Below are 16,021 nucleotides of genomic sequence, written 5' to 3'. Positions count from 1 at the left end.
GAGTCAGGAAATCTTTTAAGTTCACTTTCCCCTCATCTGAAAATGAAACATCAAGAAATGAATGGTCTTTAACCCAAAGATACAAAGGGATGAGCTCAAAAGATATGCATGCTTACCAAATCTTCAGAACCAAGTTAGTCCTGTTTTCTAACTCTGATTCTGCTAAACACACCTCAGACTATAAAAAGGAACATGATTATGATAACTCTTGCAGTCTTTTTTGTTGTAGAGCCAATGAGTGTTTTATGAATTTTACATATATTTTAACCACTTGGGACCAGTGTTTTTTGGTATGTGACATTCTCTGAATTTTTCAGCATTACAAGTCCTACTACCACTATCTATGTTACGAAGGAAGAAGATATTCCCTACAAGTACCATAAACCAAACCCCAACCGAAATACCTAATGGAGACTATATATATACTTATAAGCAAAGATATATTAGTAAAGGAAGTGTGCATCTTTTGTTTTTTATTGGCCATGTATTTGGAACTGAAGAAGAAGAAAAGTACCCCTTTGCTTTGCATGTAAGTTAAACCTCCCACTGGCAGGATTCCAAAAACACCACTGTAGCCCTTTGAGGACTGTGGGGAAACCAAACTGGTAAGTGTGTGTCACCACACTAAGGCTTGGCCCTGCATTTCAGGGGCTTGAGAGAGCTGCACAGCTCCTGTCCAATAAAAACGTATGATTCAAACCTCAGGAGGCAAAGCAATGGGATGAAGACAGGATCCCTAGGATAATTCAACATCCCTAGGATATCCAACATCCCTAGGATAATTCAATATGAGAATAATCCAAAGCAAATTCTCACCCAAGCCTAATAGGGAAAATCTAATGTTGTTGAACTCACTGCATTTGATTCCTAATCAATCAGCTCTGTGGGTTTATGAGTGAAAGTAAACACAAGTGTGATATGTAATAAATGACTCAGAAAAGAAATACTTACTATCAAGAGAAATGGATGTAAGCATCTCCTGCAATTCTTCCTCTGGCAAATAAATCCCCAAGCCTTTCAGTATAGGTTTTATATCATCAACAACAACTTTTTCATTGGTGACTTTGTTTAAGGCCTTTGCAAGTTCATTAACCTCTATCAAGAGAAAATACTTTCAGTTTAGATGCAAATTCTAAACAATTAGCTTAAACTATGATTCAAAAAACTAATATAGATACCTAGCATTTTTTTAAGCATTCACCTTAAATATTCTCTTGAGGTACATACACATCTAACTCTCATTTTATACCTACAAAATAGATCACTTATAGGGCAAACTCGTAGTAGAAATTAAGCCTTGCTATCTGTCTCCTTCTGTCCATCTATCTTTGCCTCTCAAGTTTCTTACATCCTTTCGGTATGTGTCCAGGGATCTCTCTGCTGCCCCTAGTCACTGCCACCTCAAATCTACCTCTTTCCCGTTCCTTTATTAAACTTAATTTGTCTTATACTGATTCTCTTGTACTTAGATCTGAGAACCTTGGTATACACAAGTAACAGCTAATTAATCTGCTGATAGAATTGTTATTGTTTTTAATATATGAAATTTATTGTCAAATTGGTTTCCATACAACACCCAGTGCTCATCCCAAAAGATGCCCTCTTCAATACCCATCACCCACCCTCCCCTCCCTCCCACCCCCCATCAACCTAGAATTGTTATTTTTTAAATAATTTTTTAAATAATTTATTTAAAAAATTTTAATATTTTTTAATAATTTTTTAATAATTTAACAATAATAATTGTTAACAGAAGAGAGAGCTTTGCTTCCCCCTCCATGTCAGTTTCCTTCTTATTTAATAACAATACTTTAATAGTGGCCTAAGATAGGTAATACAAGAGAATGTCTTAATGATAGTAATTTCTGATGCTGTGAAAGATCCTACAGAGCTTTTTTTTTAGAGGTTAACTATCCTTCCTATCACTTTAAGTAGTTATGTATTCTGTCTAGGAAAAACCCGTATTTATTCTCTAATAGTATATAATCAATCTGAATTTAGCACTTTGGAATATGGATTTATAACTTCTGACTGTGATGACTGTACTTCCTAGGTACAAAATTTGCTGACACTGCCTTTGTATTCAGGTAAAACTTTTCTGCCTAGAAATAGACACCTAAAAATATGATAGCTATAAGGTAGTTAGTAATTCCATTATGTATTTGGGGAAAGACAAACTCAGCCATATTATAATTTGCAATGTTATAAAGTAGGTATTTTATCATTCAGATTTTGTGCATTCCCAAATCTATCCCACATCTTTCTACTTTATTCCTCATAGACATCTAAGTCATTCTCACATGTTTTGTTTGGGCAGGCTAGTCTCCTCATCTAGAATATACATCTAAATTCTCTCCCCAGTCCAGCAACCAGTTCAAGCTCTATCTGCTCCTTTAGGCTTCCCCAGATTATCATAGTTCGTTCTGATATACCATTATATATAATAATGGCATAATATCAGTATATATAAGATGTATTCTTCTCATTATACTTAAATTCTTGTAGCTCTTATGGCTGGTGCCACATGATCTAGTATACAATCTTCTAAATGTCTTTTTTTCTCTAATCTCACCATAATCTCCCTTGTGAGCACAAGACCCTTGTGCTATAATACTTCTACGATCTCTACTATGCATACCAAATAGACTCACTAATTGTTACTTGATTATTGACTATTTAATGTATTTTCTCCTCTGCTCCCTTAATGTTTCCATTCCTCTATCCTATTGTCATGCCTACCTACTATTCTACTTCCCTCCATTCTGTATTACTGAGCTTCTCAAATGAGTAATTTAGTATTTCTTGCCCCTATTTCATCACCCAATCTCTATTTTAAGCTCCCATAGCTCTCTTGGAACAATACTACTTTACATTTGACACTTTTTATAACTTATGGGGTACTTCTATATTAGTTCTTTTGACAGCCACAAAAAAATCTTATGAAATATATAGGACATGTACTATTATCTATAGTTCAGCACATATACCTGTATTTTATATTTAGATGAAGTGATTTGTCCAAGATCATGAGGAAGAAAACATTAGACTACAGGTCAAACATTCTGATGCAGAGCACAATGCTTCTGCTATTACAAAGAACAGCAAATAACCTCTCAATCCCCTTCTTTGTCAGATCTAATAATCTTAGCCTTCACTGTCCTCTGTACAATTTGGGTAGCTGACTACCTGCTCTCACGTCTTAATTAGCTTCCTTCCTTCCAATTACAGAATTAGTACACGCCGTGCCACGTGCTTAATGATTTACATTTTAACGGTGTTTGGTCTTAATACTCTTTAATATCAAGTTTCATTTCATTTAGCAATGTATTTTCAACATTTTCCCTTGTCAGCATATTATTCTAGGAGTATTATTTTTAAATGACCACATAGTATTCCACTGCATCCTATCTTCCTAATCCAAAATTCAGTGGAATCTTAATAATGAACCCTCTTAGAATTTTCTTTCAGAAGAATTGGCCCAATTTACACAAATACGTAGGTAGTGAAAAAAAAAAAAAAAAAAGCCATTCATTTCACCACATCCTTTCCAACTCCTATTTCTCCTTATTCTCTTCTTATTCTTCTGGAAGAACTTTAAGATCATGCTGTCAATCATTTCCTCCAACACCTTCCCACAAAAACATCTCTTCAGGAATTATATTACATTTATCAATTAAAGAGAAGTGACTTATGTATGATATGCGACATCTATCCATAAAATGGTAAAATCTTTCACATTTTACCTACCACAATCTTTCTCATTTTACCTTAAGGGGATTAGCATTAACTCAAAGATTGATAAAACAATCAAAGTAATGAAATTGACTAAACAGATTAAGAATCTAGGCTAGAAGGTCTTGGTCATTGCTTTTTCTTCTCTATATCATCTCTGAGATTTATTTCTCCTGATTGTTATCCAGCTGTTACCTCCATGAGGCAATTACATGGCCAAATTGCATCTCCAGCTTTTCTCATGTGCCTATTTCTCTGGATAGTCTCTGAGGTACCATCATTGCTACTAACTTGAAATAAATATACTTTCAACTAGATTCATTCCTTCATTAACCTAAGTTGGAACCCATGGTTCTGTTTTCATTTGTTTCTCTCTAAACCCAGACACCACAGTTTTTTCCCCTTTTAGCATATCTCTTTCATTCATTTTTCCTTACTATCCATACTGAGGACCCTATTCAGGTCCTCACCTCCCCAGGCCTGTATTATTTCCAAATTTTTCTAAATACCATTAAATACTTTCCCTCTCTCAATCCAATCTCCACACTGCAATGGGAGTGACTAAATTGATCATATCACTCTGTTGTTTAAAATCATTTCATTGGGGGCATCTGGGTGGCTCAGTCAGTTAAGCCTCTGACTTCGGTTCAGGTTATAATCTCGTGGTCCGCGAGTTCGAGCCCCACATTGGCCTCTGTACTGACAGCTCAGAGCCTGGAGCCTGTTCAGATTGTGCCTTCCTCTCTCTCTGCCCCTCCCCTTCTCACTCTCTCTCTCTCAAAAATAAACATTAAAAAAAAATAAAATAAAAACACTTCATTGGTTTCCATTATATTTTGAATTTGATTCAAATTCCTTACATTTTTTTTTTCAATATATGAAATTTATTGTCAAATTGGTTTGCATACAACACCCAGTGCTCATCCCAAAAGGTGCCCTCCTCAATACCCATCACCCACCCTCCCCTCCCTCCCACCCCCCATCAACCCTCAGTTTGTTCTCAGTTTTTAACAGTCTCTTATGCTTTCACTAGACTTCAGCCAGAAAGGCCTTTCAGTTTCTTAAACATATGTGTTATTTCCTACCCTAGAACCATTCACAGCTTCTTCCTCTTGTCTGAAAGACGCTTCTGCCAACTCTTCCAGCAGCTGATTCCTTCTAATCCTGTAGGTTTCAGCCTAAATGTCACATGTCAGAACATGCTTCCCTGGCCATCCTATTTAAATTAAGTCCCTGCACCTTAACGCTCTACCTCCTCCTTGTACATTTTCTCCTTAACATTTAGCACAATTTGTAGTTATTTATTTGCTCATCTGTCTTTCTTCAGTGAATTCTCTGGGGTCAGAGACCAGTATTTACCTATCTTGGTTACCGGCATAGTGTCACTCATTTGCTGACTGAATGGATTAAATAAACGATCTTCCTGCTTCTAGTGGCTCCTTAGTCCAATCCACTGTTAAATCAATTTTTAGAGACAGCTTAGTACCTGACACTCTCTTGCCCAAAGACTATAGTGAGACCTGTTTTGAGCAAAACATTTAATATCTCCTCCAATGTAGACCTACCAACTATCTCTCATTCCTTATCTTTCAAATCCTACTTACGCCTCTGATCTTTTCTTCCCTTTTAAATCTCTAGGTGTCAATGTTTTCTGGTTTTCCCTCTACCTATCAAGCAAGATGCTACCCTTCCTTCACAGTTCCTCCATTTTTTTCATAGGAATCTAATCTTCACCTAAACTCTTAAAATAATATGCATCACTAATTTGCCCTTACAGAATACTAGTTATATTTTTATGTAAATGACCTATCTTTTCATCTAGATTTTAAGATTTCTCACGGCCTACTTTATGCATATTTTTGTGTTCAATATATGGGTGCTGATCATGATAATATTAATCTGTAAGTTATAGCATTAAATGAATTTTGAAACCGAACCATTAACCTATAATACAGTAAAAAAAAATAGCTGCACATGGAGTCCAACACTTGCTGTGGGGTCTTAGGTAAGGTACAATTTCCTCGAACTTTACTTTTCTCTTTCTTTATTGTAAGATTTCTACTTAACAGGATAGTCATAAAGAATAGTTAAAAAATAAATTATGTGAGGGGCGTCTGGGTGGCTCAGTCGGTTAAGCGTCCAACCTCGGCTGAGGTTATGATCTCACGACGATTTGTGAATTTGTGATTTCAAGCTCTGCATCAGGCTCTGTGCTGATAGCTCAGAGCCTGGAGACTGCTTCGGATTCTGTGTCCCTCTCTCTGTCCCTCCTCTGCTCATAGTCTCTGTCCCTCTCAATATAAATATATATTTTTAAAAAAAGAATAATTATTAAAAAATAAATTATGTGAAAGTGCTTGGTAAAACATCAAACACTATGCAAAAATATTATTTGCCAACCATTAATGATATTATTTGAAACCAAAGAAAATAAAGTATACCTTTAGAGACTATGAAATAAAACTATGTACTTTTGACCCTAAGATACTTTTAATACTGAAAATAAGAGTTAAAGAAGAGTTTTGGTAAGTTCATAAAACATTAGGCAATTAACTCTTTTTTTTTTCAATATATGATTTTTTGTCAAATTGGTTTCCATACAACACCCAGTGCTCATCCCAAAAGGTGCCCTCCTCAATACCCATCACCCACCCTCCTCTCCCTCCCACCCCGCATCAACCCTCAGTTTGTTCTCAGTTTTTAAGAGTCTCTTATGCTTTGGCTCTCTCCCACTCTAACCTCTTTTTTTTTTTTTTTTTTTTCCTTCCCCTCCCCCATGGGTTTCTGTTACGTTTCTCAGGATCCACATAAGAATGAAAACATATGGTATCTGTCTTTCTCTGTATGGCTTATTTCACTTAGCATCACACTCTCCAGTTCCATCCACGTTGCTACAAAGGGCCATATTTCGTTCTTTCTCATTGTCACGTAGTATTCCATTGTGTATATAAACCACAATTTCTTTCTCCATTCATCAGTTGATGGACATTTAGGCTCTTTCCATAATTTGGCTATTGTTGAGAGTGCTGCTACAAACATTGGGGTACAAGTGCCCCTATGCATCAGTACTCCCGTATCCCTTGGGTAAATTCCTAGCAGTGCTAATGCTGGGTCATAGGGTAGGTCTATTTTTAATTTTCTGAGGAACCTCCACACTGCTTTCCAGAGTGGCTGCACCAATTTGCATTCCCACCAACAGTGCAAGAGGGTTCCCGTTTCTCCACATCCTCTCCAGCATCTATAGTCTCCTGATTTGTTCATTTTGGCCACTCTGACTGGCATGAAGTTATATCTGAGTGTGGTTTTGATTTGTATTCCCTGATAAGGAGCGACGTTGAGCATCTTTTCATGTGCTTGTTGGCCATCTGGATGTCTTCTTTAGAGAAGTGTCTATTCATGTTTTCTGCCCATTTCTTCACTGGGTTACTTGTTTTTCGGATGTGGAGTTTGGTGAGCTCTTTATAGATTTTGGATACTAGCCCTTTGTCCAATATGTCATTTGCAAATATCTTTTCCCATTCCGTTGGTTGCCTTTTAGTTTTGTTGGTTGTTTCCTGTGCTGTGCAGAAGCTTTTTATCTTCATAAGGTCCCAGTAGTTCATTTTTGCTTTTAATTCCCTTGCCGTTGGGGATGTGTCGAGTAAGAGATTGCTACGGCTGAGGTCAGAGAGGTCTTTTTCTGCTTTCTCCTCTAGGGTTTTGATGGTTTCCTGTCTCACATTCAGGTCCTTTATCCATTTTGAGTTTATTTTTGTGAATGGTGTGAGAAAGTGGTCTTGTTTCATTCTTCTACATGTTTCCGTCCAGTTCTCCCAGCACCATTTGTTAAAGAGACTGTCTTTTTTCCATTGGATGTTCTTTCCTGCTTTGTCAAAGATCAGTTGGCCATACGTTTGTGGGTCTAGCTTCTGGGGTTTCTATTCTATTCCATTGGTCTATGTGTCTGTCTTTGCGCCAATACCATGCTGTCTTGATGATTACAGCTTTGTAGTAGAGGTTAAAGTCTGGGATTGTGATGCCTCCTGCTTTGGTCTTCTTCAAAATTACTTTGGCTATTCAGGGCCTTTTGTGGTTCCATATGAATGTTAGAACTGCTTGTTCTAGTTTCGAGAAGAATGCTGGTGCAATTTTGATTGGGATTGCATTGGATGTGTAGATAGCTTTGGGTAGTATTGACATTTTGACAATATTTATTCTTCCAATCCATGAGCAGGGAATGTCTTTCCATTTCTTTATATCTTCTTCAATTACCTTCATAAGCTTTCTATAGTTTTCAGCATACAGATCTTTTACATCTTTGGTTAGATTTATTCCTAGGTATGATGCATAGGGGCACTTGTACCCCAATGTTGATAGCAGCACTCTCAACAATAGCCAAATTATGGAAAGAGCCTAAATGTCCATCAACTGATGAATGGAGAAAGAAATTGTGGTTTATATACACAATGGAATACTACGTGACAATGAGGAAAAATGAAATATGGCCTTTTGTAGCAACGTGGATGGAACTGGAGAGTGTGATGCTAAGTGAAAGAAGCCATACAGAGAAAGACAGATACCATATGGTTTCACTCTTATGTGGATCCTGAGAAACGTAACAGAAACCCATGGGGGAGGGGAAGGAAAAAAAAAAGAGTGGGAGAGAGCCAAAGCATAAGAGACTGTTAAAAACTGAGAACAAACTGAGGGTTGATGGGGGGTGGGAGGGAGGGCAGGGTGGGTGATGGGTATTGAGGAGGGCACCTTTTGGGATGAGCACTGGGTGTTGTATGGAAACCAATTTGACAGTAAATTTCATATATTAAAAAAATAAATTAAAAAAAAAAAAAGATTTATTCCTAGGTATTTTATGCTTCTTGGTGCAATTCAATTAACTCATTTTTAAAGTGAGTTAGATATTTTCAAAATTATACTCAAAATTTAGATAATTCACACAGGGCATCCATCATGTGACGCTGCAAAATGTTTCTTGGTACCACAATCGAAAAGACAAAGATTCAAGTTGGAAGGATCACTGATCCCAATAAGTTAAATATATGAAGTTCCAAAGGGTGTCTGGGTGGCACAGTCAGTTGAGCGTCTGACTTTGGTTCAGGTCATGATCTCACGGTTCGTGAGTTCAAGCCCCATGTCGGGCTCTGTGCTGCCAGCTCAGAGCCTGGAGCCTGCTTCGGATTCTGGGTCTCCCTCTCTCTCTCTGCCCCTCCCCTGCTCACACTCTGCCTCTCTCTCTTTCCAAAATAAATAAACAAAAAAATTTTTTAAAAATAAATTAAAAGAATAAATTTCCATCAGAATGAGAATTCACATGTTCTCTATGCAACTATAAAAGGGAATGAGAAAGGCCTTTATATTCTGATAGGAACAAATATCCAAAATATATTACTGTATTAAAAAATCAAGGATACAGAACAATGTACATATCATGCTCTCACGTAAAAAGTGAGGGAGGGATATATATATATCATATATATATATATTCATACATATATATACATACATATATTCATATTTTCTTGAATGATCTAAGTACTTCCTGCCTCAAAAATAAATAAAACATTAACAAAAAATTAAAAAAAAAAAAGAAACTAGTTACTTATTAGTTAGTTACTGGGGAAAAGGAATAGGAACTGAATAGACCAGGCAAGAAGATTTTCATTGTGTATCTTTTTTTTTTTTTTTTTTTAACGTTTATTTATTTTTGAGACAGAGAGAGACAGAGCATGAACGGGGGAGGGTCACAGAGAGAGGGAGACACAGAATCTGAAACAGGCTCCAGGCTCTGAGCTGTCAGCACAGAGCCCAACGCGGGGCTCGAACTCACGGACCGCGAGATCGTGACCTGAGCCAAAGTCGGACGCTTAACCGACCGGGCCACCCAGGCGCCCCGCATTGTGTATCTTTAAATACTTTTTTACTTATTTTTACTTAAAAAAATTTTTTTAATGTTTTATTTTTATTTTTGAGACGGAGAGAGACAGAGCATGAGCAGGGGAGGGGCAGAGAGAGAGGGAGACACAGAATCCAAAGCAGGCTCCAGGCTCTGAGCTGTCAGCACAGAGCCTGATGCTGGGCTTGAACCCATGAATTGTGAGATCATGACCTGAGCCAAAGTCGGACGCTTAACCGACTGAGCCACCCAGGCACCCCAATACTTTTTTATTTATGATCTGTGTGAATGTATTACCTAATCAAAACCCTTAAATTTATTAAAATATTTTTAGGGTCATGTATTTTTGGCAACCTTGTTAGAAGATATATTATTTGCTTCAATTACAAACTTGCAATGTTTCAAACTAGACTTACGTGAACACAGGAAGCTCACCTTCATCTGAATACCCAAAATACTGAGCGTATACCATTCATTTAATCTTGTAGCATATTAGTTATATGTTGATGTAAGTAGTCCATCACTTTTCAACAACTAGCTAAAAGTTTCCTATATTCTAACTGTGTTCAAAACTTCCTAATTATTCTCACCTCTAAAATCTCGAAAACGCTTAATGCTCTTCAGTGCTAAAAGGGCAGTCTTTAGAGAAGTATCTCCCTTTTCTGTGAAGACAAAAACAGAAGAAAAATTAGTAGATTCAAGAAACATAAAGTACTTCCACAGTGAGCTAAATCGGTTCTCTTGCTGCCCCTTAAAGCATCTTATGGTTTTCTAGCTACGTAAACTTTTGTCCTGAATGCAATCTACAGTCTGCCTATTTAAATCCTATTCATATGTCAAAACCAGCTCCTAAGTCTAGATTTCTAAAAAGCCTTCTGTTGAACCTAGATGATACCCTCTAACCACTACTCTTTCCTTTTTCTTTCCTTCCCAAACTATTTTCTGGAAAGAAATGTTCTTATTCATCATAATCATATTGTCATTCACACATCAAACTGGTCTTATCTAGCTTCCACCCTCTCAAAACTGCTTTTACCAAGTTCACCCATTAACTATTTACTGCCAAATCAATGAATACTTTTTTTTGGTCTTATTTAATACTTTCCTCTTTCATTCCCAAATTAATGAATACTTCTTAATTTGTTGGTCTTATCTAATACTTTCCTCCTTCAAACTCTTTTTTCTCTTTGTTTTGTTGCTATAGCTTTCTTTTGGTTTCTCTCCTACCGTTCGTTCTAGTTACTTCCTGTTACGTCCTTTATAAACTATTCTTTCTCCACCGTTACTTAAATGTTAGCATTTCAATGTCCTTGGCCCTCTTCTTGTTGCACTCTATAAACCATTCCTGAATTCTCTTGTAACTACAAACTGTATGTTGCTGACTCTCAAGTTTCTATTTCTAGGCTAGACCATTGTCTACTGCACATCTTCAACTCCGTGTCCACTCCATGCCCTCAAACACAATATTTCCTTTTTGTGTGATATATTGAATGTGGTTCAATGAATCCAATGTGCGATATATTGAATGTGATTCAATGAATTCAGTGAATTCAAATGAACTGATGATTTTATTTCCATGCAAATAACAACTCTTTGGGACAGATCAGATACATTTTTTTACTTCCATATTGCCAAATTTTAATTTGATCAGTTCTATATTTATCCCCCTGTGGCAGCTGGAGCACTGACAGTAGACGGAAACTTTCCTCATTCCAGTCTATCAAGGAAAATCTGCAGTTAAAAACTTTGATCAGCAGGCATTCAGAGAATGGTAGGTGGCAAATAAAGATCCTAGTGGATTATTCTAATTACATTTTGTTTTACCTTCATAACTTAAGAAGCTGTAAGAAAAGAGAGAGGACAACTTTCTGTGTGTGTGTTTTTTTAATATAATTTATTGTCAAGTTAGCTAACATTCAATGTATACAGTGTACTCTTGGCTTCAGGAGTAGAATCCATGATTCATTGCTTACATACAACAATATACAGTGCTCATCCCAATAAGTGCCCTCCTCAATGCCCATCACCCACTTTCCCCTGATCCCCACCCCCCCATAAATCCTTAGTTTGTTCTGTGTATTTAAGAGTCTCTTATGGTTTGCCTCCCTCTCTGTTTGAAACTATTTTTTCCCTTTCCCTTCCCCTATGATCTCTTGTTAAGTTTCTCAAATTCCACATGAGTGTACACATAGATCTCTCTTTCCTTGACTGACTTATTTCACTTAGCATAATACCCTCCAGTTCCATCCATGTTGTTGCAAATGGCCAGATTTCATTCGTTTTCATTGCCGAGTAGTATTCCACTGTATATATAAACTACATCTTCTTTATCCATTCATCAGTTGATGGACATTTGGGCTATTTCCATAATTTGGTTATTGTTGATAGTGCTGCTATAAACATTGTGGTACATTTGCCCCTATGAATCAGCACTCCTGTATCCTTTGGATAAATTCCTAGTAGTGCTATTGCTGGGTCGTAGGGTATTCTGCTTTTAATTTTTTGAGGAACCTCCACACTGTTTTCCAGAGAGGCTGCACCAGTTTTCATTCCCACCAACAAGTGCAAGAGAGTTCCCATTTCTCCACATCCTCACCCACATCTGTTGTTTCCTGAGTTGTTAATTTTAGCCACTCTGACCTGTGTGAGGTGGTATCTCAGTGTGGTTTTGATTTATATTTCCCTGATAATGAGTGATGTTGAGCATCTTTTCATGTGTCTGTTGGCCATCTGGATGTCTTCTTTGGAAAAGTGTCTGTTTGTGTCTTCTGCCTGTTTCTTCACAGGATTATTTGTTTTTCATGTGTTGAGTTTGGTAACATCTTTATAGATTTTGGATACTAGCCCTTTATCCAGTATGTCATTTGCAAATATCTTCTCCCATTCCATCAGTTGCCTTTCAGTTTTGTTGACTGTTTCCTTTGCTGTACAGAAGCTTTTTATTTTGATGAGGTCCCAATAGTTCATTTTTGCTTTTATTTCCCTCGCTTTTGGAACTCTCATCACTGTTATTTAACAGAGTGTTGGAAGTCCTAGCTTAAGCAATCAGACAACAAAATGAAATAAAAGGCACCCACATTGGCTAAGAAGAAGTCAAACTTTCACTTTTTGCAGATGACATGATACTCTACGTGGAAAACCCGAAAAACTCCACCAAAAAGCTGCTAGAACTGATACATGAATTCAGTAAAGTCACAGGATATAAAATCAATGTACAGAAATTGGTTGCATTTCTATACACCAATAATGAAACAATAGAAAGAGAAAACAAGAAATCAACCCCATTTACAATTGCACCAAGAACCATAAAATACCTAGTAATAAACCTAACCAAAGATGTAAAAGATCTATATGCTGAAAACTATAGAAAACTTGCGAAAGAACTTGAAGAAGACACAAAGAAGCGGAAAAACATTCCACGCTCATGGACTGGAAAAACAAATATTGTTAAAATGTCGATACTACCCAAAGCAATCTACACATTCAAGGCAATCCCAATCAAAATTGCACCAGCATTCTTCTCAGCGCTAGAGCAAACAATGTTTTAATTTGTAGGGAACCACACAAGACCCTGAATAGCCAAAGTAATGTTGAACAGGAAAACCAAAGCAGGAGGCATCACAATCCCAGACTTCAGGCTCTACTACAAAGCTGTAAACATCAAGACAGTATGGTACTGGCACAAAAACAGACACATAGACCAATGGAATAGAATACAGAACCTAGAATTCGGCCCCCAAGTGTATGGCCAACGAATCTTTGACGAAGCAGGAAAGAGTATCCAATGGAAAAAAGACAGTCTCTTTAGCAAATGGTGCTGGGAGAACTGGACAGTAACATGCGGAAGAATGAAACTGGACCACTCTCTCACACCATACACGAAAATAAACCCAAAGCGGGTGAAAGACCTAAATGTGAGCCAGGAAACCATCAAAACCATAGAGGAGAAAACAGGCAACAACCTGTTTAACCTCAGCCGCAGCAACTTCTTACTCGACATGGCTCTGAACTTTCTGTGGTTTTGACAGTTGTATTAACATCCTTCTTTAATGAACACTGTACGAAGTTTTCACAGACTCTAAGTATGAGTCTAGTTTGAAGTGTCTAGTGTCAATTGGCACAATGGATGCAGAGAAAAAAGAACTAGGATAATTGGATGCGCTAGATATATAAAAGTATTGACTAATGTTATTACAAATTATTTTTATGATATTCTCTTACTTATTTTCACCACTTTCTTTCCTGGTGTATTACTTTATATTGAAGACAGAAGAGGTAAACACAAAATTTAAATAAAAGAATGAAAAATTAAGATGAGGCAAAATTAGGTCTAACGCAAGCAATAACTGGATTAATTTGCATCTTCTTTTTAAAACAAAATCATTTTATTATAAATCAACCCTCCCATCTCAGTTTAAACTGTTATTTTGGGTTTTATAACATATATCTGAAAGGAATTAGTTTTCACATATTAATTGGTTAAAAGAATGAGCATTTCTGAGAAGTCAGTTTTAATGTAAACCAATGACTATTTGTCTAACAATTTCTTACTTTTTAAACAATTGAAAACAAGAAACTTGAAGATTCATCTAGGGGGCAAACTTTAAAAATGACCACCTACCCAGTGGTAGTGTAGTTCCTATTAATTTTTTTATGTTTTTATTTTATTTCTGAGAGAGAGAGAGAGAGAGAGAGAGAGAGAGGGAGGAAGGGGCAGAGAGATAGGGAGACACAGAATTCAAAGCAGGCTCCAGGCTCTGAGCTGTCAGCACAGAGCCCGACACGGGGCTCGAACTCACAAATGGTGAGATCATGGTCTGAGCTGAAGTCTGATGCTGAGCCTCCCAGGCACCACTCCTGTTAAATTTTTTTTTTTTTTTTCAACGTTTATTTATTTTTGGGACAGAGAGAGACAAAGCATGAACGGGGGAAGGGGCAGAGAGAGAGGGAGACACAGAATCGGAAACAGGCTCCAGGCTCCGAGCCATCAGCCCAGAGCCCAACGCGGGGCTCGAACTCACGGACCGCGAGATCGTGACCTGGCTGAAGTCGGACGCTTAACCAACTGCGCCACCCAGGCGCCCCCCTCCTGTTAAATTTTTTAAAGCAATATGTACATATTGTATATTCAGAAATATGCAAGTACTTATATTTTTCCCGTTAGCTGGAAGAACCTGCAAAATAAATGAGATACTGTGATGTAGGTCAAAGTAAGAAGTGGAAACCCAAACAAAAACATATGTTTCTCATTTGATCTTTCTACCTACCTCACATTGTATTATGGCTGTAAATATTTAACCTGTTCTCCCCACAGAATACTTTTAATTTGCTTACAGTTTAAGTATTCATTTTTCATCAGTAACCAAATGCTCAAAATGTATCCTCTCCTCATAATTCTCATGGAAATTTCTCCAAAATAATATCACTTTTCTCAAACAGTTATAAAGCAAAATTGTCTCAATGATGCTAAACATGGCATGTTATTGAAATGTAAAAGGCTTCCACATCTAACTGAATGAATTAAGAAAAGCTTCAAGGAGGTTACATTTTTACTGACTTGGCGGCATATTTGAAGGTTGACAGAAAGACTCATACGGAAAATGTATATAAGTGAGTATGATGCGTTCTGGAAACTATAAGTAGTTTTTTAATTTTGGATTTAGTTTAAATTATTCTATTTGTGTCTAGTAAGTGTCTTGAAACCTTACAAAAATGTGTCAGAAAGTTTGTGGGCAAAGGTTAATCTTAACAGGTCCAGTAACGGGAACTAGATTTAAAAAGGCCTTGTGCATTTTGTGAAGGAATTTAGATTTATCTATTCTCATTTCAATCTCTTCCCTCCATCATGCCCTTCATCAAACACAATATATCCTAAGCTGAATTCATCTTTGCACTAAAGCCTCCTCCTATATTCCCCAGCTTATTAAAATGCATCACTTGGGTGCCTGGATGACTCGGTTAAGTGACCGACTCTTGATCTTGGCTCAGGTCATGATCTAGTGGTTCGTAAGTTTGAGCCCCACATCAGCTCTGCGCTGAGAGGATGGAGCCTGCTTGGGATTCTCTCTTTCCTTCTCTTTCTGCCCCTAGCCAGCTCACACTCTTTCTCTCAAAAATAAATCAATACACTTTAAAAAAAAAAAAAAAAAGACATCACCATGAAATGTCTCCCAAACCAGAAGTCTGTTAATCATTCTCAATTCCTCTCTCTTTTCCTTCCCTAACTTAACCAAACAATGAAGAATTTCTGCCTCCTAGAACTCATATCTGTTCCCTTCTTCCCATCCCTGGAGCCAATGCCTTACATCAACACTCATTACTTTTAACCCGAATTCTTGCATGCCTTCTAAAATGTGTCCTTGCTTCCAATCTTGCCCCCCTCTGCTCTTTCTTAACACT

The sequence above is a fragment of the Panthera onca genome (assembly GCF_046562875.1).
Source record: "Panthera onca isolate mPanOnc1 chromosome E1 unlocalized genomic scaffold, mPanOnc1 haplotype 2 h2.Chr16_ul_7, whole genome shotgun sequence".
Classification (NCBI taxonomy): domain Eukaryota; kingdom Metazoa; phylum Chordata; class Mammalia; order Carnivora; family Felidae; genus Panthera; species Panthera onca.
The sequence above is the reverse complement of the archived record's forward strand: the minus strand, read 5'-3'. Positions refer to the sequence as shown.